We start from the raw sequence: 27701 nt of genomic DNA, 5'->3' as shown, positions 1-27701 counted from the left end.
TCCCCGCCCGCCGCCCGGCGCTGCCAGCCGCGGCAGCCAAGGGCTGACTGCACTTTCTAAGGAGCGGCGGGCGGCGACAAGAAGGCCGCCGCCTGCCCCTCCTCCCGCTAGCACAGGGTCGGGACCGGCGAGCTCTGCCCGAGCGGGGCAGCTTGGCCTGCGCTTCCCGAGGTGCGCCTGCCCAGGCGCGGCTCAATCGCGGCGGCTGCGCGGGTCCCGACACCGAGCATGCCCAGAGCCACCAGCGCGCGGTCGGCTCCCGCGTCCTCAGCGGCCGGCTGGAGCCAGAGGCCTGGGGCAGTCGGAGGAGCCCGGGCTCGGGCGTTGGGGGCGCAGGCCTCCCGCTGGTGAGGGCGGCTCCCGAGGGTGCCCTGTGCCCACCCTCCAACACTCGCGCCTCCTGCGCGCGCTCCTGGCCTCCTTGCGGCGCTAGCCACCCAGCCCGAGCCTCCTGGCGCCGCCTAGTCCACGCGGAAGTCCCCGAGTGACCTGGGGGAGGCCCTCCCTCCCCACGCACGCAGATTCACGAGCCCGCGCGGAGCACGAGTGACGCGTGCTCGCCGGCCCGGCACCGGCGTCCCCTCCATCCTCCTCCCGCTTCCTGTCACCGCGCCGCCCAGCTCCTGGCCTCGAAGCCACGTCCCCTCCTGAGCCCAGGCTGCGGTGAAACCTGTTGCTGTGGCTCACGTTTCTATCCCCTCCCGCGGCCGCTGAAATGGCTCAGCGAGGCGTGCCTGTGGGAAGCCAGGGGTAAGTGTTAGAAGGGTAAGTGGCTTGGTGGTGGGGGCCGCGGTGGGTTTGGGGGCATCCAGAGACTCTCCTCCCACCTCCTGGCAAGAAGACCCGAAGGAAGGGCGAGGCTGTGTCCTGTGAGGTGCGCCTACAACATTTGATGGCTTTGCTTCCTTCAATTTCTCTGGAATCCAAGAAACCTGTGCTGGATTTTTCAGATATGCAAGGGTGGTCTCAGGTTGGCAGCTCTTTTTAGGAGGGAGCGTTCTTGGAGTGAAAGGTACCAGCAGTTGGAAAACTTAGCTGTTCACAGAATGCCTTTTAAGGGCTAAGAATTTCCTGTGAAGGAACCCGTCCGCCTGCAAGAACTGGAAACTAGGAAATGCCCTCCTCCCTGTGGTGATAATGAAAAAGAGCACTTAGCCCTACCACAGATTGGGAAAGTCAGCCCCTGGACTTCCAGATTCAGGCTGTTACTAATTATTCCAGTGAATTCTGTCCAGGCCTGGCATAGTGCAGATGGGGGACAGGGGATGCCTGGGATTCTTTTGCAGGGAGAGGCTGCCACCCTTACCATTCTTCTGTGCCCTTCTGGGGACTGTATATAGCAGGACTGCTTCCACTTAGGTAGTCCTGAGCCCTGAGCCTGAAAATTCAAGCTGAGCTTGTAGCTTGTCTAGAAGGAACAGTGGTATGAATAACAGGAAAAGGGGCTCTCTGGTCTGACCAGCTCTTCTGTAAAAAGCAGCTGATTGTAACTTAAAATATACTTTATGCCAACATCTGTAAACAACCTGCCTTTATAATCCAAATATGGTTTGATTTCAGGGTTGCTGCAGAGCCCCAGCTGCCTGCTTGGGTGTGGAGGTGGCCCTGAGAATGTTTAAAGAGCTAGGAACTAGAGAACTGCTCTTCCGTGCCCCTTATGACCTCACAAGGCTTAGGTCAGGAAAAGTGTCTGCTCTGTGGCAGGACACAGGGAGACCAGTAAGCATTGGTGGACTGGGGTGACAGGGAGATTCCATTTTTATGCCTTAGGCCTCCCCATCTCCCACCCACTCTCCCTCCTGGGCACCTGCTTACTCCCCTGCCATCCAGATGGTCCATGTTGTGTTCAGGAAATGCAAAATAAGGCCTAAGAAAAACATTTGGCAAGGTAAATTCACTGCCAAAAATGCATGGTATTTCAAAGCCAAATATAAATGTCTTTGAATTATCTGTATTTTCACATTATTATTTGACCAGATATTCCAGATCAGATGGGAAAGTACCCAGTTTCCCTTTCCTCTTCTCTTCATGCAAGGTGCTTGGCTAGACTACTTTCCATTCTGTTTCCAGCTTTCCATCTCCTGCCAAGAACCCACCCACTTGGGAACTGGAAGCCCTGCTAGCTCCTAGGCCCACTACAGTCTACAGCTCTGTCCAGCAGGATGGAGAGATGATTTGCAAAGTGATTGAAAGGAACATTTTCTCAAGTTAAAAGTTGAACGTCATAGGTGCCAGTCAAGTGGGAGTCACCCCAGAGCCCTCTAGTTCCTGAACCTTCCCCATCCATCACCAGGTACAGGGTCCCTCTTGAATATCCATTAGCCCCTGCCCATTCTCATGCAGCCAGAGTGGCCTTTCTAACAATGCAAATCTGCTTTCTTCTCTCCCTTGCTCCATTAAAACCCCACAGGGCTCCTTCAGGGAACTGATGCCCACCACTGCCTCCAACTTCCTTTGGCAAATTTTAACTCAGCTAAAAAGTCTCAATGTAAATGTCACTTCCTATTGGGCAGCTCCTCTGATTCCTGCCACCCCCTGGGTGATTGCTGGTCCAGTCCACTAGACTCAGGCTATATATATATATATATATATATATATATATATATATATATAAAATACATGTATCTGAAAAAAAGTTTTATGAAAATCTTATATCATAAAATCTTATTCTAATGTATTTAGAACAGAATCTAGTCATACCTCACCATGGGGCTTTCTAACCCTTTGTGGGTCAGGGTTGTTAGGGTAAAAGATGCTCTGATTTCCACAAGGGCAGGGCTATGGTGTTTGTTGCTGAGTTTATGAACAACATTATCTAACTCATTTAATTCTCAAAAATCCCATGAGGAAGCCATTATTGTCTCCATTTACAGGTGAGAAGGTCAAGGACAGTGAGGTCAAGTATCTTGCCAAAGTCAAAATGCTAGAACAGTAGGTAGTGGAGCCAGTTCTAGAAGCTGGACAGTCACTCAGCCATGCACTTCAGATCCCTGACCTGCTGCATACAGAATTTTTCCAAGCAAAGATGTTAGGAGGCAACACCTCAGACTAGGTCTCAGCCTCCTGCCCTCCAATCTTGGGCATCTTACACCTGCAGAGAAGAAGCACTGAGGGCACCTTCCTCCTCAGCCCCACTGTGTTCCATCTCCTCCAGGGCCACCCAGCTCAGCAAGAATCAGCAGAGAGTTGATCATGTCCAGGAAGGCCCTAGAACTCCAAAGATGAAATCTCACATTGGATGAACTCTGCATTAAGTTCCCTCAAAACAAATCCTATAAGAAGGAAGCCACAGTGAGTATGGATCTTCAATAGGAAACCATCCAGACTCATCCTCAAAGGGTAGAGACAAGATGACATTCCTCAGGATCAGTGCTGTTGATAGGATTTTAAATGTGTAAGTCAGAGAGTTTGAAAAGGGAAGAATAGATCTATTTGCAAAATTCCCAAACCAATTTTGAAATCATCAGCCTTGACTCTGAGCTTCCCTGTGCTGTGGCATTTAGAGTAATAAAGACATGGCTGGCAGAGGGCTTGCGTCTCATCTTTATTGCATGAACTACATGCAGGTCATGCCACATGCAGATGCTGTGTGAGAGTGACTGGAGTGAACTGTATATAGAATGTCTGGAACCCATCCCCCATTTCTGACCCAGCCTAGGACCACAGCTTCCCATGAAAGGGGCCTGACTACTTGGCCGTGGTGTTTGGCAGATAGAATCAATGGGATGCCCTAATGGATGAAGCTAGAAAATACAGCATAAAAATGGCCCTGAATCTTTTCATCACCATCCTTATTGAAAGGCACAGTGTATCCCTCTGCTCACTCAAACCAGGGTCTTCCTGTTAGCTACCTGCAACATTTCTTCTTTAATTCTGCAGATACTGTGGCTTGATCTTCGCTATATGTGTAGATATTTTCAAGATGGAACCTAAGTATATATAATGTGGTTTTCTTCTTTCTTTCATTTGGACAGAGCTGTACTTACATAGAGAAAATTCCCTTTAAAACACATACACACCTTAAAGGTTTTGGTTCTGTAGCAAACTGTGAGATTGTATTTATTTCCTACGTTTTCCTCAATAAAACCAAAATGGTACTTAAGAGATGGCTCCAATAATCTCTTTCCCAGACCTGAAACCAGGATGCCTGGCTAGAGGAACATTCCCCCTCTAAGGGAACTCACTAATAATGTGTTTGAGACCAGGATACCCCCCGGGCGCTGGGATGAGCAGCCTTTTGTGCAGCAGAGAAAAGTCAGTGCTGAGTGGGGCCTCCACATAGGGCTTCCCAGAACTAGCCTCTGCTGTGAACTACTCAACAGGACCTGCTTGGAGGGACCACCTGGCACCATCCCCATGGCTGGCAATTTCTGTGTATTGTGGTATGCACAGGGCTCCACCAGGAAGGAACCAGCTGTTCTTTTCTTAGCAGAGTCATACCTCAGATTGGAGGAGAGTGACAAAACTTCAACAACACAAATGCCCTGTCTCTTCTTCCAGAAGTTTTCTGCCATCACCTTGTGCTTTCCTGAAGTTTCTAGCAGATCTTGAAAAAGCAAATGTGTAAGCACCCCTAGTTTCTTTTGGAGCTTTGTTGATGGGTATAGATTACCTAAAAGGGCTTATTTAGGAGGAGCTGGGGAGCTCATGGGTGTGTTCACTGCAGGAACATAGAAAAGTATCTGGAGCAGTAGCACAAAGCCCACATGCACAAGACCCCAGTAAAGATGAACCACCTTGGAAATTCTGGGCCTTGTGCTCCTGTGTATTGTGCTTCTTAAGAAGCACATCTTGCAAGCTGCTTTACAAAATGAGCAACTACAAAGTGAGAACTCTGCTGGTCCCTTCTTGACATCACTTTGGAAGTGTAATGAAATGGGAAATAGCTGCTGGTCTTGCCCCATGGTGCCTGGGAAAGATGGAGGCAGTGTGGAGGGAGAGACGGTCCTCTCAAGAGATTTGGCCTGCAGTCAGGGCCACTGGCCTCATGGTAGAGGTTATTTCAACCTCAGAACCTGCTGGAATTTCATGGGCCATCACTCAGATACCTGCAGAAGCCAGAGAGATCAGAGAAGTGGACACCAGGGGTGCAGGGCCAGGTTACTGAGCTGCAGGGCAGGCGTGGAGATTCCATGTTAGAATTCAAGACACCAGGCAGCTGCCACTAGAACCCTGGGGCAGAGTTCTCATCTGTTGGAAAGCCAACACTAGAGACACCATGGGTCTTAGCATGGTGGGACTAGGGCCTGGCATCGCTACAATGCTCCGGCTCAGGCCAAAAGTGTCTCTATCCGCGTGATGCCCCCGACTCCCACCAAGGTAGGGGTCAGCAATGGCTAAATATCAACCTTGAGGAGTGGGATCCCTTATCCAGTGCTTGAGATGAGGGTTAACTAGACTTGTTACTTTTTAAGTAGAAAGATAATTGACCTAAATAAACTTTCAGAATATCACAATAAAAAATGGTTCCACCAAAGCAGTTTGTGATGAATTTTAAAAAATCACAAAGTACATAAGGGCTCTCAAAAAGTAAAAACGCCCAACTTCACTAGTAATCAAAGAATGCAATTTCAATTACAGTGAGGGGACAGTTTTCCTGTCCAGGTATTTAGAAATGACTGAAAACTGTAACACTCAGTGTCAGAACACACGTGGTCAAAGGAACACTGTTACACTGCTGCTGGGTTTATAAACTGGTTGCTTCACACTTTCTAGAATACTATTTGATAACACGTCTTAAAAATCTACATAGCTGTGCCCAGCGACCTGTTATCAGTTCTGCAAGTGTTCCTGGAGTGCCTGCTGCCTGCCGGGGGGATGTGGTGGTGAAATAAAAAAAACCTTGCCTCAAATGGAGCTTCAGTCAGTTGGGGAATAGACATTACAGGCAGAAAACAGAATAATTTAGATTTAAAATGTAATAAGGACCCCAAAATGGGCTGGAGTGCTGTGGAGAGAGCAGAGGTGTGACAGGGACATTGGCAGCTGAGACATCGTAGGCAGAGGGAAGGACAGAATGGAACCTTGAGGCTGGGAGAGGTCTCGGCTGGAAGGAGGCCCTGGATGGATCAGGAGGGAGTGGCAGTGTCAGACCAGGTGGGAGTGAGAGGGGTTGCCATGAAGGTCTTCATCCCGAGAGCCACACATGGGTCTCGGCAGGTCGGTGCTTGGGGACCTGCTCTGTGTGGCACGGGACTGAGCTGGGCTGGAAGGACGGGCAGGGCAGGACTGGTGGGGAGAGCCCTGTTAGAAGGCAGCAGTATCTGGAAGAGGCTGCAATGGGTCTTGGGGAGGCATCTAGGAAGCAGTCACAGGACCTGGTGGCTGGGAATAGTGGTGAGGGGGACACAGGATGGGTCCACAGGCAGCCTAGTGGAAGGGTGGAGCAACCACTGAAGGGGATCTAAAAGGAAGAGGGTTGGATAGGGGAGGAGAAAGGGCAAGCAGCCTGGGGAGTTCTGGAGGGAGATGAATGCCAGCTCTGGTGGGAGAGGGATGCCAAAGCCTCGGGTGGAGTAGCATGGCTTGGAGACAAAGCAAGAGGAGGCCAAGCCTGAGGGTGCCACATCGACAGAAGCAGGTTTGTAAGGAAGATGTGGAGAGGAGGGACCCTTGCCACTTCCTGAACTCCTGGCCCACAGAGCCCACAGGGATCCAGATTCACGTAGGAGGCGCTCAGTGCAGCATTTACAATAGGACAAGTTAACGTCAACCTGAAATGTCAGAACCGGCAGGAAGATATTCAGACTCGGACATGGCATTCTATGGAATAGATGTCAATAAGATATCTTCCAAAGCTGCAGCATAGAGAGGGTAGAATGTCAGGCTTACTACATGATTCACATTTTCAAAAAATTAAATGTTTATATGGCTAGGGGGAAAAAGTAGGTGGGTATTAACAGTGGTTAACTAATGGTGAGATCGCAGCTGATTTTTTTGCCTTTTTGTCTATGTGTATATTTCAGTTTCTTTGTAATAATCATAAAGTAAGTGTTAAGCATATTTATTGTACTTAAGATGCATGATTATAAAATTGGTTGAGGAATTCCTTTTTAAAAATAATTGTTCAGAAGAGCTAGAATTAATTTATATAAAGTCTGATGAATCCTTTTAGAAAACAAATCATTTTATGGTTCTGTAAATCCCCAGCTAATGTGAAGTTTTGGGTATACACTTCAGCTCGCACACTTCTACAAGACAGTTTGAGGTCCTAGTGGTCTGAAGGAGAGATTGGCAACTTATTTGTGAGGGACTTGATAGTAACTATTTTCAGCTTTGTGAATCATACAGTCTCTGTTGCCCAGTCTTATTAATTTTTTTTAAGCAGCCCTGTGAAAGTGCAGACTCTCTTGGCTCTGAGTCCATGCAATAACAGAGAAAGACAAGAGAAGACTTCACTGGGCCCCAGTGAGACCTCTGCCCTGAAGGACAGATGTCACGCAAGGGAGCTTGGCTGCCTTTCATAAAAGCTCATGTAATGTTGGGACTGTAACCAGATGAGTCTTCAGTTAGTAGAATAATGGCAGCAGTTCATGTCTGTTTTTCATGGGAGGCAGACCAAGTGGAAAGGTGAAAGAGCAATACTTCAGAAACCGTTCGCATGTTTTTAGTGGGAAATGATCCTATGCAAATACGTCAAGGAGTTAGTATTTTTAACCTAGAAAAGTAGAAGCTAAAGAAAAGTCTTGTTGTAAAACAATCTTTTCTTATTCTATAATCTTAAGATTTCTGTTCTGAGGGAGTGTGATGGGTATATACATCTACCTGTCCAGTTGTTCATGCTGCAGACTTGAGAGCACCCTCATCTCCCCTGTTCTGGACCCCTCACCAAATGTGGTCAGTGCTGCACCCAATCCCCACCTCAGTCTCTTCTAGAGAGCCTGACATGAGTTGCTGGGTTCTGACATTCTACCTTCCCAGGCATCTGTGTGAAGAAAGGCTACTGGGCTTGATACTCATCTCATGTACTAACATGATAGGACAGAATGCTGTTCTGTGGATTAACACCAAGCCTTGGTGACTCTTGTGAGTATCTTATAAGTTGTTCCACAGTGATCTGATACTCAAAGACACCCATAGGGATAAACAGGTGGAAGAGGTTTAGCTTTCGATTAAGACTTCGATTCAGAATCATAGCTGGCATTATTAGCACTAGTGAGTGGAGATAGTTGCATGTACAATACTGTTGGTGTTGCTAATTGTATCTGATCACATTTTTAAATCATGCTAATAACTAATAACCTATAAGTAATCTCCTGTTATAAGACCTTTCCATTTTATTAGGCTGTAATGGGTTCACTGGTGCTTAATATGATGTGAATATTTGCTGACTCCAAAGAATGCCTTTATTAGAATATGCATATGTGTTCAATTTATCGTCTCAATTACACTTACATTAAACCTTCAAATTAAGTTTGTAAAAGCAGGTGATATGTAAGCTGCAGAGCCTGTGGGTTGCGACCTCTAGTTCTGTTACCTTCAAGAATGAGCACTCTGTGAAGCAGAGGGTTCTCCTGTCAAGAATGAGTGCCCCCAGCAACTTGGAGCTGAGGCAGGAGGGTGGCAGGTTCAATGCCAGCCTCACCAACTTAGCGAGGCCCTAAACGACTTAGCAAGACCCTGTCTCAAAACAAAGAATGAGTACTCCGTGAAGCAAGGGTGCGCCTGCCTCCCTGGGAGATGCTACCCAGCACCCTGCAGTGCCACTGAGCCCAGGCAGGGAAGGAGCTGCAAGCAGGAGGGACACAAATCTCCTACAAGGGCCAGCAATTTCCCCGACTCCATCTAAAATGATTCCCTCTTACTGTTTTTTTTTACTATAGAAGTAAGAAATTAGACCCTCCGTGTATTTTTCCAATAAAATACACTTTGCTCAAGTTACTCATAATCTTTTCCCACTGGCAAATCTATTATAAAAAATAAAGTCGACTACTGTTTGGTTTGAGAATCAAGAAATGGAATGCCTAGCGTTCAGTTAGCCCTTGTTTGTAAATAATTATCCGATAACAGAGACTTTCCCCTTCTTGTGGAGAGTAGATTCAAAACAAAACAGAAATCTGTCCCCAGGTTGCCTATACAAAGTACCTCCGTTTAGAACCTTGAAGGCCTCCGTTTCCTAGGACTTCTTTTGAATCGGCTTTGGTGAGTTGAAGCCACACTGCTCAACCTGGTGTGGGTACAACCACCCACCCCTTTCCCTGGTACCTTAGGCATCCAGCACAGTGCTGGGGGTGGGTGGATCCGGATGGCGCATGGGGCCAGGAGACAGGACTAGGCCAGGGCGATCAGGCCAAGCCGTGAGCACTCGGAACCCTGCCTGGGATTTGCCACATTATATTCCACCTCTCCTCCTACTTAGATAAATTTTTTTTTAATTAACTCATTTTTAAATCAAATTCATTCAAAAAGACTTTTATCACTATTATTAATGGAACACAAGTATCGTGTGCTAAAGTAACTGTGGTATACATAGACTGTTTTTCATCCATTATAAGACACGTTTAAGCTTAGTATTTCTGAAATTGGGGCTTGTCTTATGATCAGTGGTCTCTGACAATTACAGTTGACTATGTTCCTTTTCTCTCCAGTGGTGGGGATCAACCCAGGCCCAGCTCATGCTAGGCAAGTGCTCTGCCACTGAGCAAGGCACAGCTAGTTTATGGCACATTAAACAGTGATGTGTTTTACATGTCAATACATATTAAGATTGATGAAATATAATTGGTTTTATAAAAGAATAGTATTAAACTTTAAAAAACAAAAAGTTAAAATAGCCGATGGAAAATGGAATCCGATGCACTGACATACACTGTGTATCTAAAGATGAGTTTCTTACTGATGGGACGAGCTTTTGCTCAGGGATAGCTGCATATTTTACTGTGCAGTTTCAGACAAAGATCAGGATCCATATTAGCGGGCTTATCTGTCTGTTTTCATGTTAACCATATTAAAACCCCAAACTCATGACGTGGTTGGACGGGGTTCTGGGTTCTGGCAGCCTCGCCCGTCTTTGCCTCCTCTGCCCTCCTCAACCACCTGCCACCTGGCTCCAGCAGGGGCCCACTGCTCCTGTCTATGCCTAGCACTGCAACCAGGCCACCAGAAAAGGCCCTCATGCAGGGAGCTACCACCTCAAGGAAAGTGTTCACTCATTCGTTCTCTGCTCATTTGGCCACTAATCCACCCAAACACCTACTATGTACAGGCACAGGATTGGGTTCAGGGGAGATTGAAAGAGGCCAAGAGCTTGTGGCCTAGAAGGGACCAGAGGGTGCCAGTGATCACAGGGGTTCAGAGTCCTAGGGCGGCATGGCCAAGAGTGCTGGCAAAGCAACCTGGGGGCAGCTCAGCAGCCTTCCAGAGGACTGTCACTTGGATCCATCCTGAGGGCTCAGCAAACGTCGCTGGAGCCCCCAGAGGCTGGAGGACAGGGGTCTGAGGAGCCATATGCTCTAAAGCTTGGAGATCAAAGAAAGCCTCGTTTGATGCCTGCAAGTGAAATAAGTTTCATGTCCCTGAGAGGAGTGAACACTGGGGATGTCAGCATAGAGAGTGGGACGGTGAGAAAGTAGGCTGGGAGAAGGACATGCAGCTTCCATGTGAACTTGAAGTTGAAAGACCCAAGGGATTTCAGGACAGGAATGGCTGGATTGTATACAGTTGATGTGTTTGATGGTGTGAAAAAACACACCTGAAGGCCTCAGCCACAGCGCTCAAATCTTTGGTGCATGTGGATCTGTGTCATTTTAGAAATTATTTTGTGAGAATCGGGGGGACAATAAGAGTGTGCAGATCATTAGTGGGGACAGACCCCACTCAGGCCGTGTAATCTCCCTGGAGAACTGGAGTGTGCAAAAGGGAAGCACATGCAAAACCTCACAAGGAACTTGAGGAGGGCCAGGCCACCAGGTTAGACAGACCAGCGAGTGACAGTGGCAGGGATGGAGGACTTCCCCTCCAGGAATCCTCAGGGAATTCAGACAGCAGCTTTACACCCACATCTACAATCCTGCCTTTAAGAAGCAGTCTCTACTTTTAACTTTCTTTTATCCTGGCGACACTTAAAAAGCCTTTGTATGATCACACAGTCCACAGAACCTCCAGGTACCTGCCACCAGCCCCTGGAAGCCTTACTTCACCCATGATCTCCTGTTTCCCTTGCCCCACTGAATTGCTTTGAAGAAATTCCCAATTACCATACAATTTCAAGACAATGATCTTTGTCCTCAGTCCAAACCTGTCAGCACCAACGGCATTGGCACACCTCACACTGAGGCTGATTATGAAACCACTCGAAATTAACAAATGCTGGGGTGAAGGCTACTTTCTAATAAAGAGAAATAAAAATAAAAAATGTTAACATGATCATGAGTCGTTTGCAGAAAGAGAATATGGAATAATTTTATAAATTAAGCTAATGTAGTCAACAAGATCACTAATAAACTCCTACAGCGTGAATTAAATTAAGATGGTTAAACACATAAGCAGGAAATAAAAGGAAAGTCAACTTGAAAAATGTGTAAACTAAAACATCAGAGAAATAAGCCAGAAAGAAACCCCTGACAGCAGGAGGCCTGGGTAGAGGGGGGCCGGAGCATTTAGGAGCAGGTTGGAAAGTGCCCCGTACTGGAGGACACCCCAATCTCTGTGGTGAGTCCTTGCTGGGCACCTGCATCTCTCTGGCTCTGGACCATCTGATGAGCCCTCTGCTTACAGAGGAGACCACTGAGAGGACAAGAGATGAGTGGGCAGTGCCTCTATCCCCTGATGCTCCCTGGATCCTTGGCCCCCACAACTGGAAGGGTTCAAAGAAATGAAGAGGAAATAATTAGAGGAAGAGAGTGATTTTAGTGGAAAGATCAAGGAGCAAAATGCAGGGAACTTGGGGCTTGAGAAAATGTGCTGAGGCAGATAAAGAGTGGGAAACTAAGAAGACTGAGCTGTGCACAGAAGTGTTCTGTCCCTTACCTCTCTGCACTCCTAAATGCAGCTCTATCCCCACCCTTCCTGTGGTCAGGTTTAAGACTTGGAGAGGATCCCATTTCCAGAGACGATTTAGAGGCTCATGTGGGTGTTCATCCAGCTGGCTGAGTGAAGCCAGCCTGTCTATCTGGAAACCCCCAGAGTACTCTTACGCCTCCTACCAGCGGTGACCTTCTGCAAAAATGGAGAGGCCTGTGCAGCCAGGGGATGACATCCACACTGCCAGGTCCTGCCCTCCGGTGTCCTGAGTCCCCTCTCAGGGCCCCGCTGGCCCTTCCTTTATCCCTGGCAACACCACTCTGTTCTCCAGCTCTGTGATTTCTGTCATTTCAAGTACACCATGTCAATGGAATCCTCCGCATGCAGCATTTCAAGGTGTTGTTTTCACCAGTGTCACTCTCTGGAGGAGTGTCCACTCCTGAATGTCTCAGGAGTTCATCACTGTGAGCCACCAAGGTGTACATATGTCCACATCATGTACTTGCGCGGTGTGTACCCATGAAGGGACGATTGGGTTGGTCTTGCTTTCTGGTAGGCTTCTTAGTCTTCACCTTCTTAATGTGAGAGGACATTTCACATGTTTTAATGTCCTGTTTCTATTCCAGATTCAGAAAATGACCAAGAAGTGCAACTACCCTTAGGGAAGGACTGGCACCCTGCTCAGCACAAGGCTGAGGGGGAGGGACTGCTGGACCCATGCAAGGGAGCTCGGGGATCCTCTCAGTTTCAGCAGCTGAGAGTCAGTCTAGGGGTTGCTGCTGTCATTGACCTGGTTCTGGTCTGGTGGTCTCATGGACCCTCCCCACCCAGGATGGCACCAGGACAACTCCAGCGGACCTGCCTAAACTCTTGGTACTTGCTACTCACAGTGCATGAGGGGCTTAGAGAATGGAAGGTGAGCCAGGCAGGGAGGAGAGTGGAGATGCCAGCTGTCTGCCTCGTGCACAATAGTCCTTAGGGGTTGCCATGGGGGACCCCACACTTTGGGGCAGTGTCTTCCATGCAGCCACGCTGTAACCACCAGCATGCACTCAGCAGAGGGCTGAGTAAGGAAGAGGCTTTTTTCCCCCCTGGAGGCTACCATTGCTCTGGCATAGTCCTCCCTGACTTCTCTAAGACTCAAACACTGGCCGCTGTCCTCAAGTCCTGCCCCTATACCTGTCACAGCCCCTCGAATCCCAGCCCCAGGAGCAGGACCAGGATGGGGTCTCCCAGCCCCTCTATCTCAGCACCACACTAGCAAGGCCAGACAGACCAGGTGCCCCCACAGGACCTTCCCCAAGGCCTTTAGCAGTTCTAACTGTGAGGCCAAGGTAGTTACAGGCTTCAGATAAGAGAAAGGAGCCAAGCTTATGCCAATGAGAGAAGCCTCAGACTTCCTGGGGTAGAGTTTTTCCTAGGAAGAGCTAAAGAGGCATGAAGTCGTGGAGCAAGGGGTCTGGAAACTGCTACTCAGCGATTTTATGTTAGTTCTCTGTAAACACAAGACACATCATGAAGGCTAGAAAAATGGTAGTATTTCTAAAATCTTATGAAACCAGGGCATCTCAGCAGAGCCATAGGGCATTAGACAGATGCTGGCTCAGAGTTATCGTTACAATACCTGAAACTCGCTTCTGTCTCTCTAATTCTAAGAAGTCCAGGGTCTTAAGGGTGGAATCCATGGCTCTAAGCCAGAGCCGCTCTGGGGCTTTGAACTGACTGGCTGGGCTCACTCTTCCCTCTGCTTACCTCTTCCCATCCTCTCATCTGAGAGCAAGGCTTTGTTGAACATCTAATAAGTACATTGCTCAGCCCAGGAGGGTCAAAGAAACAGAACCATGACAGTGCTGGTCTCAACCCTGAGCAGACTTGAGAGGTCCAGAAGAGGGCTGTAAGGTCAGAAGAAGCCATGGTGTTCTAAGAGTGGACGGGCAGTGGCAGTGGCTGTGTAGAAAGCTGTCAGCTCAGAGGGGTGGCGGGCAAGGTGGATGGTTTGGGCAGGTTTGCAAGAGTCTTTAGGGGAACTGTAAAGATCTAGAGTGGAATTACAAATCAGCCTCAGGGTGACTTGGGCTGAGCAAACTTTTCATGCACTCCGTCTTTCTGACCCATGAAGGTGACCTTGTCCAAAGTTTGCATGGCTAGTTAGTAGGTGAGACAAGATTTCTTGATGAAAACTGTTGTTTTTTCCTTGCTAACACACAATCCTGGCTCCCACTTCATGCTTAATGTGAGGTGGACTGCTCTTAGAGGCTGTGGCTGGGCCCAGAGAGGAAAGCTCATCACCATCCCCTGGGGTTTACAGCAAAGGAGGCCAAATGATGTTCTAATTCTGGAGCTTGCCTATGTAGATGGGTGATGGGTTTAAGCTAAAGAAGCTTTAACTTGGGAGAGGGTGGCCCTTCTCCTTTCTGTTTCCCTTCCTCAGTTTTATCCAGAAATGGGAAAGCAGGGAATGGATTGGTGAAGACCTGATTTCACTCACTCAGGTGAAGACTGTGGCTTAGTCCCTGGGACATCTACCTCAGCTCTCAGGGTACAAGATTCTGGTGGGGAAGACCCATGTCCTGATGGCAGAGGCTCGCTGTTGTGGCAGCTGGGTGTGGCCGACGATTTGCAAAGACCATTTTTTAACAAATGTACTTCTCCAGCAGCTGCCCACTGTGGAAGTTTCACCTGAGCTTCTCACCTGGCCCTCGAGGCCCTTCAGGACTTCTCAGTAGAGACACGCTTTGCAGGATACTGCCAACAGGGCGAAGCCTCTTGGGAGTCCGTACCTCCAGGCAGCACCAGAGGCTGAGCCTCCCTGACCACCAGCAGCCGGCAGTACTCTGTGATCAGATACCAGGGGCACCTCTGCAGAGGTGGAGCCCATTGCCCCAGAGAAACTCCACCAGCCTGCCCAATCTGGCCACCGCCTGCCTTGGTCCTCAGGACCTACACACTGCCAGTTTCTCTGCTTTGGCGAGATTGATCCCCCACATCTGCCCATGTGGCTTTTCTCCTATTCAGAGTTGCCTCCTCAGAGAGGCCTTCCCTGTACACCCCACCTAAAATAGGTGCACATGTGCACATGTGCGTGCGCGCGCGCGCGCACACACACACACAGTCTCTCTCTATGCACAATTACATTTGCACAATCTCCCCTCTGTTTCCTTACCTCCTCTCTGCTCTAGAATGTAAGTTCCATGAGAACGATGCTTTATTTTCTGCTGTATCCTCAGTGTCTACAGATACATCTTTATAAATATTTGTTGACTGAGTAAAATAGAGGCCACTGTTGTATGTCATTTTACCACATTTATCACAAATGCAAAGAAGCAGTGAAAGACTTGTCAGCAACAAGGCCACACTGCATACCAAACGCCATCACCTCCTTGTTGAGTCACAGTGATCACTTCTGTGTGACAGATGGTCACACCGAAAGACACAGGGTACCACAGACCGTCCTGAACATAATCCCCGTGTCTCCACTTCAGGGCAGTGCCCACGTGGGCTACCCTGCGCAGGCCCTGCATCTCCTTTGCTTTCCAGTTGTTCTGCCTTCTCAAGGCCAGGCCCCAAGCAGACTCACCTTCAAAGAAAGGGAGGGAGAGGAAGCAAGTTGCATTGTTTCCCACGGGAGGAATTTGAATATACATTTCTCCTGATTCTAGGTCCTAACAGAACTGATCCAGAAGCATCAGAAGGGAGGGACACCTTTGGGGTCGGGACAGTGGGTACAAGGCACAGGCATAGCTCAGCATTCCAGAACCCCCTCTAGCCAAGCCCCTTCCACCTGGGACTCCCAGTCCAATGCTCCAGGAAGCTGCTGCTACACAGCTGGCATCCACAGACAACCTGACATTTTACTTTCCAGCCTTGGAATAGTGGGAAAAGCCAAAGCTTTCAGGATAAGTGTGAGTTTGAGTACCACATCTTCCTCTTGTCACTGGGAGAGGTCTTTGTTTCATGATCCAAACATGTAGTTCTACTAGGTGACAGATAATGTGTGTGTGGTACTTAGGTTCATGGGATCAGCACACGCAAACAGCAGCGTGCCCCTCTGGGGAGGAGAGGGCCATACTTTCCCCCAAGGGTGGAGGACATGTTACCTTGGAGGTGAGAGGTATTGTGGCTCTCAGGCCACCTACCTGCCTACTAGTCAGGAACTGCAAATATTCAGGTCCCACCTAGAACCTTAGATGAGAACTGGGATGGGGCCCTGTGACCTGTTTTCAGGGAACACAGGGCTCTCTGGGCTGGGAATATCTGTAATAGGGAGAAGGAGGCTGAGGTCAGGGGAGAAGGTTAGCTGTCTTCTGGCTAGTGCAGGACCCCAGGCGCTGCCCTCAGAGGCCCCATGGGTACCCCTTTACCACAGGCTGGATACCAACCTGTCACAAACAGACCAGGGCATATCAGGAGGGCGTGGGCTTCAGTTGCAGGGCAAGGTGTGGGAGAGTCTCCCTGCAGCCCCGGAGCCCCTGGACAGCAGACTGGACTTGAGTCTGTTTCCCTAAGGAGCGAGGACCAGCCTGTTCTTGCGTGATTCAAGAAGGCAGAGGCTGGCTCAGCTCCTGAAGCTTCCCTGGCTTCAGGGTTGCTTCCTGAGTGGCCGAGATGGACAGGTGAGGGCTGGGGCAAGGGGGAGCAGGTGTGTCTGAGAGTCACTTCAAACCCACCAGGATCTCTCCACTCCACCTCTTGCCTGGGCAGTATTGGCTTCTCCTCTGCCTGTTAACCAGAGTCAGAAGCATGTCCCATGGGGTTAAAAGTTTTAAAATATTTGTAAAGGCTATAATCCAAAGCCCTGTGAGATTCAGCAGCTTTTAAACCACATTTCATGTGTTGGCGGTTTCTAGTTAACCCCACAGCAGAGCCCCGGCACCTACTTCTCTTGGGTTTTGTCTAGAAACTTGCATTTTTATTAACAATTAAATTTGCACAGCCCTGGATACAGGATCATACTTGCAGATGGTATTAGTGTGCACCCAAGTTCCAGGGCTAGTGCTGTCTCAGGAAGGTGCACAGATTTTGCTAGAGACTATCAGGCACTCACACCCTACATGATCATAGAGCATCTGTCCTCGATGTTTCCTGCCTTCCCCACCATGGGCATAGATGATAGCATCCCACCTTGTAGACTGAGGCACAGACACATAAAGGAGCTAACTCAGAGTCTCGGAGCTACTCAGGTGGCCAAACACAGGCTCTGACTGTGGATCCCTAACAGACCATGTGGGTCTACCATCAGCAGATGACTGGGGCCACCCGCCTTTGCTGAAGCTGGGAAGGCTGCACTGGGCAATGTGCTACCTATCATGAACACTGCTACTGCTGCCCTGGAGTTCACCACTGCCTCCCAAAGCTGGAGGGGGACTGTTTTGAGTTTAAGTTCATCATGCACAGACCAAGTAAGGCAATCCTGCTCTTAAAGGGGCCTGAACAATGCAAAGGGTGAAAGTAGCAGTCGTCTTCTTACAGACAGCTGTGAACACGTTAGGAGACTTCTAGAAACTAGCTGTTGTTTACCATGGAACATCTGTAAGAGCCATCTTATAGTAACAAAATTGTTCCCTTGAGATGCTCCCTAGACTGACTTTAGGAGTAGACCACTTTACCGAGATGCCAAGATTTTCTTCCATTGTTCTTCAAGTGCATAGAACTTTTGAAGTGGGGTGGCAAGAAGAGGATCGACCAACTCTGGCTCTGAAGATGTGTCACCAAGTTGGCTTCCACTTTCAAACTCACCTCCTCCTCCAAGGAACAACACAGTTCCCCATATCATAGTAACAAACACAAGTGCCATTTCCAGAGCTCCTGCTGTATCGGAGTCTCCTCTGATCTTGATAACCTTGCTAACTGTTTACTGTCTTACAAGTGAGCACACAGATGCAGGCTGGGTGAAGTGACTTATCCAAAGTTCTGGAATAAGTGCAGGGACCTGAGATGTAGCCCAGATCTGCTCAGCTGATCTCGGCACTCCTGGTCTTTTACCTTATTGCAAAGCCCCTCTCAAAGGTCCACACCATTAGGAACCAGGGCTTCATTAAATGAAGGCCTGGCGGTGGTGACAGGGATCACACTGGGCAGGGGCTGTTTGTTTTCTTTTAAATACCTAGTTATTTGACAAAAGATTAGAGTGTGTTAAAAGTTTTCTAAGATCTTGCTCTCGCGGGCTGCATTCATGTTGAAAGCAGGATATTGGCCACTGCTTTCTTTAACTAGATTGATATAAAATGAAGCAGTCAGACCCACGCGCTGTGTCCTGGACACGAAGTTGACGCTGCTGGGGCACTGGTGTTTCTGAGTGGATAAAGTTCAAGCAGAGTCCTATATGATTTTGGAGTCAAGAACAAATCTTCTTATTCAGCAAGAAGAAATCCCCACCCTGATCACCCATCAGCAGGGAGAAGTGAGACACTCTAGCAAATCCCTGTTGATAAAACAAAAATCTCTGTTCAAGAACATTCTGTCTTTACAAAACACAAGTGCAGCCAGCACTCGTAACACTCATTTGTTAATAATAAAGAGAATTCTTCAGTGACTACTGAGATGAATGAATATTTTTTAAAAAGCATGGAGTATGTAAGGAATTTTAATCCGGCCTCTGTTTCATCCCCCAACACAAGGACTATCCAGACACCAGTGGCCTCTGAATGATGAATGGCCCCAGACTCTGCTAGGAGGGGGAATGACCCAAGCCCGCTAATGCAGCATCTCTTTATAGCTTCCCTGGTGGACTTCTTTCTTGGCTGGCTGACGAAAGGGCTTTGGATAGGACGTAAAATGACCGTCCAGTTTCTCCTCTTACACCACACCACCTCTTTTTTTTTTTCTAACAATGAAATCCCAGCCTCAGCTGTATACCTCTTAGTCTGTCATAGACACTTGCTTCTGCTAGCAAATCCTTTGCTGTTAAGAAGTTCCATTAGTTAATTTTACATTAGTATCTTAAGAAGCTCTCGGTCATGGGCAAGAATACCAGGAAGTTGAATTAGTAAATGATGGAGCCATAATCAGCTTAAAGAGACGTCTTCCAGCCCCCTGCTAGAGGATACCACAGAGTTTCTAAGCTTAGAAAATCTCTTCTCTGCACGTGGTACCTCAGGGATAACCAGAGATGCTTCTCCATAACTGCAGTCCTACTCTCTCAGCCTACTGCAATGCTGCGCTCATGCACACACACACACACACACACCAAGCCCTGCTAGCCAGTGGCTACCAGCTAGGCAGCAGGCTGCAGGGGGTTAAGGCTGTAGACTTCCAGGCTTGTACTTTCTCCTCTGCAGTGAGTCCTGCAGCTGGCTCCCACGGAGCATTCAGCTCTTGCAGAAGCTGTATTTCCTCCCAGCAATCTTTGCTTCAAACTTGCCTTTCACGGGGTAATATAGCTCAAGAGTCCAAACTTACCCGTCACAGCATTGCCCAGACTCTGTCCCTTTTCCTGCTGGATCTGTTGCCCCTGCGGGGTCCTGGAGTACCTTGGCCTTCTTAACCTTGCTGCTGCTGCCCTTGGGGAGCTGGACGCATCCTCATTGACTGGGCTGCGTGGCTGCACATTTCCCTAGCAACCTCATTTTCCCTTCAACTCAAACTTCTCCGAACAACACATCTCAGCCTCTGGAATTCTCTGACCCTTCGGTATGGTACCTCCAGCCTACTATGAGAGCGCCACAGAGGGCAGATTGGGGAGACAAGGTCTGGGAACTCACCTGCAGAGCAGCAAGGCTCCGACAGGGAGGGGCTGCCTGCAAACTTCCCAGGGACTGTCTGCAGCCCAGTCCCCTGGCCTTAAAGGGGCAGGGCACTTTTTTCACCATATAAGGAAGACAGTTGACCTGTCGGCCTGGGAACCTGTCTGCAAGGCAGCTCCTTCTTCTGAAGTCCAAGTTCCTGGGGGCATCTGAGGATCTGCATGGGTAGGCAGTTAAGACTCCTGGATGAGGCACAAGAATGAGGTTGGCAGGCCATCTTTAAGGCCAGAAGGCCCTCACATGGAGTTCTTCTCCTTAGAAGGGCTTCTGGCAACAGGAAGCCTACCTTAATTTACAGGAAGAGTGTCTGCTTCTGTTTCAGTTTTGGCTCCCTGCAGACCAATAACCCTGCTCACCTCAAGAAGGTGAGGCAATGTGACTCCTCTCCTGAAAGGGAAGAAGGACTGTTCAGAAACCAGTGATCTCTGAATGATACATGGCCCCAGACTGCTAGGAGGGGGAAATGACCCTTCTGGGGTGAGGTTCTGACCGCTTAAAACACTTTAGCTGCAGGGTGTGGGAGGCTGAGGCAAGAGGATTGCAAATTCCAGGCCAGCCTCAGCAACTTAGCAACATAATTTTCTGTCTCAAAATAAGAAATAAAAAAGGGCTGGGGATATAACTCAGTGGTAGGGCATGCCTGGGTTCAATCTCCAGTACCCGCCACCCCCCAAAAGACATATTAACCCTGCCCCCTGAGCATGAGATGGCCCTGCCTCTTAGCCCTTGCTAAGCAAAAGAGCTCACAGTCCAGGACTGAGGCCCCAGGGCACCTCCATTTTCCCATCCCTGAGTACCTCTCTGGCTCTTTTGGCTCAAGCCCTTACAGCTGCAGAGAGGAGAACCTGTTTCAGCAAGAGGTAGCATTCCTGGGGCTGATATGTAGGCACAAGCTGTCGTGCTCATTTGGGGTGATTAAAAGCAATTATATAGAATGCTGGATTCTAAGAAGAAAGCAGAGCTCGACTTAATCATAGCCTGGGTGATGATTTCCTCCTTTGCTGCTAACAGATCCTTTGAACGCTCTCCTCAGTGGGCCAGGTAGGTCCCCCAGCACCTCCTCTTTGCTGCTTAGCTGCCTAAGCAAGAGGTGCCTGTGCCACTGAACTGGGCCTTTACAAACGTCACCTGGTACCTGATCATCTGGTCTTGACTTAATGTCACATCTCACCTTCTTACATATGTGTTTGAGTTTCCAAGGACTAAGATGTCACGCTCTGAACACCTGGTACAGAACAAACTAGGACTAGAACATACTTTTGGATCAAAGCGAGTAAATGGAACCCAGGATTTTTGTGTGATGTCTCTATACAGTTTTACGAACAAATTGTATATTTAATTTTCTTTGTTTTATCATCTCTTTTCATACAGACTAATATTATTTTTCATATCATCAAACTTTCTTCAAGGGCAGAGATTTTTTTTTTTTTTTTTTTGGTACCAGAAATTGAACCCAGGGGAGCTCAACCACTGAGTCACATCTCTATTCCTTTTTATTTTTATTTTGAGACAGGATCTTGCTAAGTTGCTTAAGGCCTCACTAAGTTCTGAGGCTGGCCTCAAACTTGTGCTCCTCCTGCCTCAGCCCCACCAAGCTGCTGGGATTACAGGCATGTGCCACCATGTCTCACAAGGGCAGAAATTTTTAAAAGTTATCAAACTTACAACTCTTCGACCCAACAATCTGATTTCTAGAAATTGAATCTAAAGAAATAAAGGAGCAGAAGAAAAACAATATATAAATAAAAATATTCATTGTATCTCTATCTGTAATAGAAAAAAATGAGAAATGACTGCAGGACTCCACGGTCATTTTATATGTCAGTAGTAATAGCCCGTGTTCACTGGTTGCTCAAGATGTACCAGGCATCGCTCTAAGAAGGTCACAGGGACTGACTTACTCAATCCTTAGCACAAACCTACTTGACAGACATGGGCATGTCCCTGTTGGGACACTAAGGCAGGGATTTGATGCCAGTACCTAGAGTTTTAGCATTGTTCTCTGCTCACATCAGAACTCAGCATGACAAAGGCGCTGGGGATAGATGGCAAAGCAGAAAGGCTTGCTAGTCACCTAGAAAAACAGCTAAGATAACCGTGTAGCAGTATGAATCTGCTCATGTTAGCAAGTGAATAGAAACAGAGTGTAAAATTTCTATGACGGCAACGAGCTAAATATCTGTGTCTGTAAGAAATGGAAAGCGATATGTAACACCCAAAATAGGTGTGCGAGAATGTTGGAGTATGATACGACTTTCTCTAAAATTATCTTCAGAGGAAAGATTTTACCATGTTCATTAAAATTAATAAAAATTAATTCCGGCCACAAAAATCTCGACCTTGGCATCTTACTGCTTGTAGCACGTTGGTCTTACGTGATACTAAGGAATAAGTGAGTGGGGACTGCAGGTCCTCTTGAAGGTGCCCTGGTCAGGGACACTCTGCTAATGAGAGGCTCAATGTTGGGGGCTCCATGCTTCACCTGTGCTGCCCTTCATATCCTGAGGTCAGCTGCAGATAAGTGCATCTTGCAGTGTCCATTTCACTAAACCTCAGTGTTTGGGCCTGGTAAGAATAGGGCATACCATAGAGATATTCCTGACAGACAGGTCACTGAAATTGTCTCCTTAGATGGATTTCAACAACACAGTCCAAATCTGGAAATGTTCCTCAGTAAGCAAACACACACATCTCGGAAGATAAAGTCAGTCTATGAAGAAAGAGGAAGATTTTGGTGTAAATTGACTACTAATTTAAATTATATATAATGTTTAAAGCTGTTGTTAAGGATGTAATGAATTAATGTGTTATAGATCGTGAGGCAAAGTCAAAGAAATTAAGCTATAAGGACAGAGGTGGCATAAGGAGGTAGTAAGATATTCATAGTCTTTGACCCCAATAATTATACTTCCTTTTCTGAAATTATTTCAGAGATTTTCTTTCATGAGAGGAGGTAGAAGAAAGAGAGAGAAAACCTTGTGATTCCAGATAAATCAGTAAATAGATTAAGATTTTGAAAAAGTATAGAAAGTAGTGTTTTTTTCCTGATGTTAACAGTGTAAGCTATAGTTTGTACAGTAAAGATGTGGGCTGATCTAATTTGTTTAATATTCTTCTTAACTAAATATACACCATTTAAGAGTGTATTACCAAACTTGGAGAATGAAAAGTGTGTCTAGTAAAATCCAAGTAGAGAGTGGTTGGTCCTGGTGCCCAGGCCTCTGCCTGCCATAGTGAGAGTCCCCAGCTCAGGGAGGGCACTTCACAAGCTAAGTCCACACTCAGGGCTAAGTGTATTATTTGGTGTGTCACACCTGCTTTGTTTTGTTTATGTGCATATTTATGCTTATTTTTATGGTTTTATAAGCTGTTTCCCCAAGGTATGCACACGCCGATTATAGAACACACACAGTGGCGGCCGAGGTTCCTGTTGGAAACGCCTGGAGACTCTGGCTGGGGCATTTTGATGGTGTTCCCTCAGGTCTCAGGAACACATCAGCCCTGCAAAATTCCTCAGAAGCAAGCTGCTTATGGAGAGGCAGAGTAGGAACCAGGGGCGACGTTGCCAGGGGCTGGAAGAGAGCCCTGCACCCCCAGCAGAGCTGCTAAAGGCCAGGCTGAGCCCCGCTGGCCAAGATACCCATCCAGATCAGAAACCTCTTCTTCTCAGGAGGAGCAGCTTGGCCTGGGGAGGGGCTGAGTCGATGCCCCCCCTGGGCTCTCTGTGCTTCCTTCCACACTTTCCATGATACCCCTGCACACATTTTCTCCTGTGGTATTCTCACTTTGCACACCAGGGCGTGGACTGACTGCCTTCAGCATCTGTGCAGAATTCAGCTGTGTCAACCTTTGTCAAGCCTACCCTGCGCTGATGGACATTTGCTTCCATTTTTGTTGTTGTTGTTGTTGTTGTTACAAATGTGAGCACTACAAGCAGTAGGTACCACGGAGGAGGAGGAGGAGGATAAGGAGACCGTTCCCGCCACACCACCCCTGTCTCCTCCTTGCCTACTCGTGAATACCCACAGGATTCTGTAGGGTGGGACTAGAAATGGAATAACAGGATCTCTGGGGTCCCATTTATATTTGAATAAACACTGCTATGCAAATAAGGGCTTTTAGTAAATCTATGCTTTTTATGCATTTTATTGCTTAAAAACAACTATGTGTTTTTTTCTTGAAAAGCTAAGAAAATATATAATAGAAACACCAGTGTCAAAAAGAATATAGAGTAAAAGGCAAGTCTGTTTATTCCATCCTGCATCTTCGCCCCCTCAGCAGTTTCATGTGTGTCTTTCAAAATATGCACATGAGTGTGCATGTGTGTATATTTATAGTTTATTTCATATACATACTACATGTTATTATATATGATTATAATATGCAACATGTATTACATGAATAACATCATAACTGAGCTCTACATACTCACATGCATATACATAAAGATACATTATGATCTCATGTGTGTTTATCTATCTATCTCTCTTGCTCTACACCTTGATCATTTCATTTAATAGTATCTTGGAGACTATTCTAGGTCCCCTATTTATTTAGTTTCTTTGTTTCTGTTTTCGAGACAGAGTCTTGGTAACTCTCCCTGCCTGGCCCTCAAAACTCACCATCCTCCCGAGCCCCAGAGCCTCACAGGTGTGCACCTCTGCACCAGGCTCATTCTCTTTTTTTTGTACTAGAGATTGAACCCAGGGGTGCTTACCATTGAGCCACATCCCCAGCCCCTTTTTTATATTTTATGCTGAAACAGTCTTGTTGAGTTGCTTAGGGTCTCACTAAATTGCTGACGCTAGCTTTGAACTCACATTTCCTGTCTCGGCCTCTTGAGCTGCTGGGATTACAGGTATAGGGCACCCTGCCTGAGAACCAGGTTCATTCTTTATAAATAGCAGGATATCATAACTCTGTCCTCTGTGAGCCCAGAGAGAAGAGACAGAACCTCTGACATTGGGGTCAGGTCACCTCCTGAATCTTGTGTCCTGCCCAGGATGATCAACTCCCAGAAAGAGCCACCTGTTTCCAGGAAGTGCTTGTCCACCCCGACTGGCACAGGTCTCTCCTGGCAGGATGATCACAGTGCAGTTGGACACCATGCAGGAGACATATTTGTTCTTTTGCTTTGCTTTGTTCTGTCTTGGTGCTGTGGATTGCATGCAGGGTGTCACACAAGCCAGGCTGGTGTTCTGCCACTGACTGCACCCCACCAGCTTCTTCAGAGATGCCCTCTATTTGCCGATGACCAGGGTGCAATGCACTGGAGGGGGAACTGAGAACCATCCAAACACTCACTTTTGGGAGGGAGTGACCAATGTGTGATGGTGCTGGCCAGCTGTCCGAGAAAAGACCTCTGAATCTGCTGACATTGGTCACTGACTGAGGCCATTCCCAGTGACCCTCTTTTCCTATAAAGCTGTAGTGTAGGGCCACGCCCTCCATGTTCCTTGTGTTTCTTCTCCACATTGTTCTTCTTCCTAGCTCCATACTAGCCCACAATCCAAGCCCAAGCTGACCACTTCCTGTAGGGGACTCATCTTTCCGACAGGCCCTTCAGCTTGTCAAGCCATCGTTACTTTTCTTTATAGACATCTGAGTGGACATTGCTGATACTCAAGGATTCATTTCCTTTCCCTTATAGGTTCATACCCTTCCTAGGGTGGGGATCATTCATCTGACACAATGTGTTGGAAATCTGGGACATGCTGGCCCTTCAGAATTTTGTCTGGTAGTGGACAAAACAGGCAAAATCCCCACACTTATGGAACTCATGTTCTTGTGGGGAGACAGAATAATGGAAAACGAAGAAGAAAATGACAGGTAGTGAAATTTCCATAGTAGGGAGAAGATGGGCCTGTGAAGGGTGGCTGGGTGTTGGTCTACCCAGGGCTCTGGTTTCCTGCCCAGAAGCTAGTCATGTCTATCTTTTCAGTCCTGCAACTACCAACCAGTTCACCTTGAGAGCAGTTGGGGTAAGTACCTATTATGGAATCATTTAAAATTTCCTCAGGCGCCAGACCGGCGTTTCTACCTCATAGTTTTTAGCTTCACTGGCTGGTAGAGTGGAAGGCTTTTTGACCTCGGAGTCAGGTGGTAATCTTCTGACTTAACCTGAGCTCCCTCTGGATGTTTGCAGCATATTGCCGGTGCCACTTATACCAGTTACCAAAACAGCAAATTCAAAAGGAAAGTGATCTCAAATTCCCATCAAGAAATACCTGCTAAACAGTTGGCATTCCATTCTACAATTTTCTCTCCAAGCAATTTTGGAAACCCCCTGGTTGGACTTCTGTAAAGGCTTGCACCTGGGGAACGGCGCGAGGCTTTTACGGGGAGTGCTATTATAGGTCTCTGTAGGGCCGTGAGAGGAGGCCTCGGGGAGCTGGGCTTTACGGTCCAGTGAGGTTAGCCATTTACTGTTCCCATAAGCTTTTTCACTTGCAATAAAGGTCAATGGGCCTTTTTAGGGAGGAAAGCTAGACCCCGTCTAAAGCTGCAGTATTCCGTAGTCAGAGAGAGAGAGAGGCTGCTTTGGATTCTTCTGGAAAAAGGCAGTTTGTTTACCTAGCTGGAGAGTGGCCAGCTGATGAGTCAGGCCCCTAGGAATCCAGACTTCAGGCTGAAGGTGGAGTCTTAGACTGTCTGACCTGACCGCAGGCCGGGGTGTGCAGGCTGGGTCTGGCTGCTACCTGGGTGTGTGATCTGCCAAGAGAGGTGGCACGTGTGTACCTGGAACTCCCATCCCTAGACTTCCCAGGCAGCTCGAGCCCCTGAGGACCACAGTTTGTGGCCCATGGAGAGGTAAATCCAGGACAGCAGACCAGTCCCACTAACACTTGATTTTTCTCTTTTTCTTCTTAATTTTTAAATAACAAAATCAAACTGAGTGGGTATTTCCCTAAAGACATTGGTGTTCAACATTTTTTGTTGAATATAACCTAAAGGACTTTTGAGAACTATGTACTCACTTCCAGTTTTAAGGTTGAGATCTAAAAGAACTCATCAACAGCTTACAGCAGGAAAGGATACAAGTCATGTTATGTTGCAAATATTGACTTTTAAAAGAAAGACGGATGCCCAAGTACCCTCCGTGGAATATAGATGGTGGAGCAACTTGACACTGCACCATCCGCAGGTAGAAATTAGGATGTTGTGTTCTATCTTTTCCCCTTGAATTTTTTCATTCCTTTACAGAATTTCATACTAGGTAATATGTACTTTTGTGTTTAATAAGAGTATAGAATTATCTACCTCAGTACAGTTTTCTATGATAAAAACAAAGTGAAATTACATGAATTCTCTCTCTCTCTCTCTCTCTCTCTCTCTCTCTCTCTCTCTCTCTCTCGTCTTCCCAGTTGGACACAAGGAACTCCCCATGGCAAGATGCAAGACAGAAGCAGGATCACCTAGGGAGTCCTTGGGACAGAGCCCTGAGAAGGTCCCTTGTCCTCCTCAGAATGAGATGTGAATGCGCACTAAACATCTGTTGGGCTGACCCCTGGGCTTTTAGGGTTAGTAGTTACCCTAAGGTAGGCTTCGCTGTCCTGATGAATATAGGGTATGACTGATCAAAGTGACATAGATGAATTACAACTTTTGGAAGGTAAATATTAAGATTAAATATTTTTTAATTCTTGCCAGCCGCAATGTAATCCCAGCAGCTCAGGAGGCTAACACAGGAGGATCACAAATTCAAAGCTGGCCTCAGCAAAAGCAAGGTGCTAAGCAACTCAGTGAGATCCTGTGTGTAAATAAAATACAAAATAGAGCTGGGGATGTGGCTCAGTGGTCGAGTGCCCTTGAGTTCAAACCCTGGTACCGCCCCCCCCTCCCAATTTTAATTCTTGAAAAATGCATCTCAATAAAAATCAAGAATCTTGTTCATATAAATGGGAAGGAAGGTGGACATAACAGGGTCACTCAATTTCCATGGAGTTACACACACTTAGTGATCTATAATAAAAAATTAAACCACCTATCAACTGACAA

General features: G+C 47.4%; 1 protein-coding gene and 1 long non-coding RNA gene across 4 annotated transcripts in view; one reads left to right on the top strand and one right to left on the bottom strand.

The window, feature by feature from the left end:
- The window catches only part of Schip1 (schwannomin interacting protein 1), a 562997-nt gene that overhangs the window by 107718 nt on the left and 427578 nt on the right, over positions 1-27701 (bottom strand). Inside the window, exon 1 of one of the 2 annotated variants that reach the window (XM_046431242.2) lies at positions 19360-19667. The exons of the other annotated variant lie outside the window; for it this stretch is intronic. The gene's annotated coding sequence lies outside the window, so the exon portion shown is untranslated. Of the gene's footprint in view, positions 1-19359; positions 19668-27701 lie in introns of those variants that run through there. 2 annotated transcript variants of the gene reach the window in all.
- Positions 73-27701, top strand: LOC124084233 (uncharacterized). 2 transcript variants are annotated; one of them, XR_009225627.1, is made up of 2 exons: positions 73-750; positions 27068-27701. It is a non-coding gene; the product is annotated as an uncharacterized LOC124084233 (long non-coding RNA). The 2 variants fall into 2 exon arrangements; XR_006849062.2 differs by lacking the exon at positions 27068-27701 and adding an exon at positions 3155-4102.

Source organism: Marmota monax, unplaced genomic scaffold, assembly GCF_021218885.2.
Source record: "Marmota monax isolate L192 unplaced genomic scaffold, Marmota_monax_Labrador192_F-V1.1 WCK01_AAM20220418_F8-fsc00022, whole genome shotgun sequence".
Classification (NCBI taxonomy): domain Eukaryota; kingdom Metazoa; phylum Chordata; class Mammalia; order Rodentia; family Sciuridae; genus Marmota; species Marmota monax.
The sequence above is the reverse complement of the archived record's forward strand: the minus strand, read 5'-3'. Positions and strand labels throughout refer to the sequence as shown.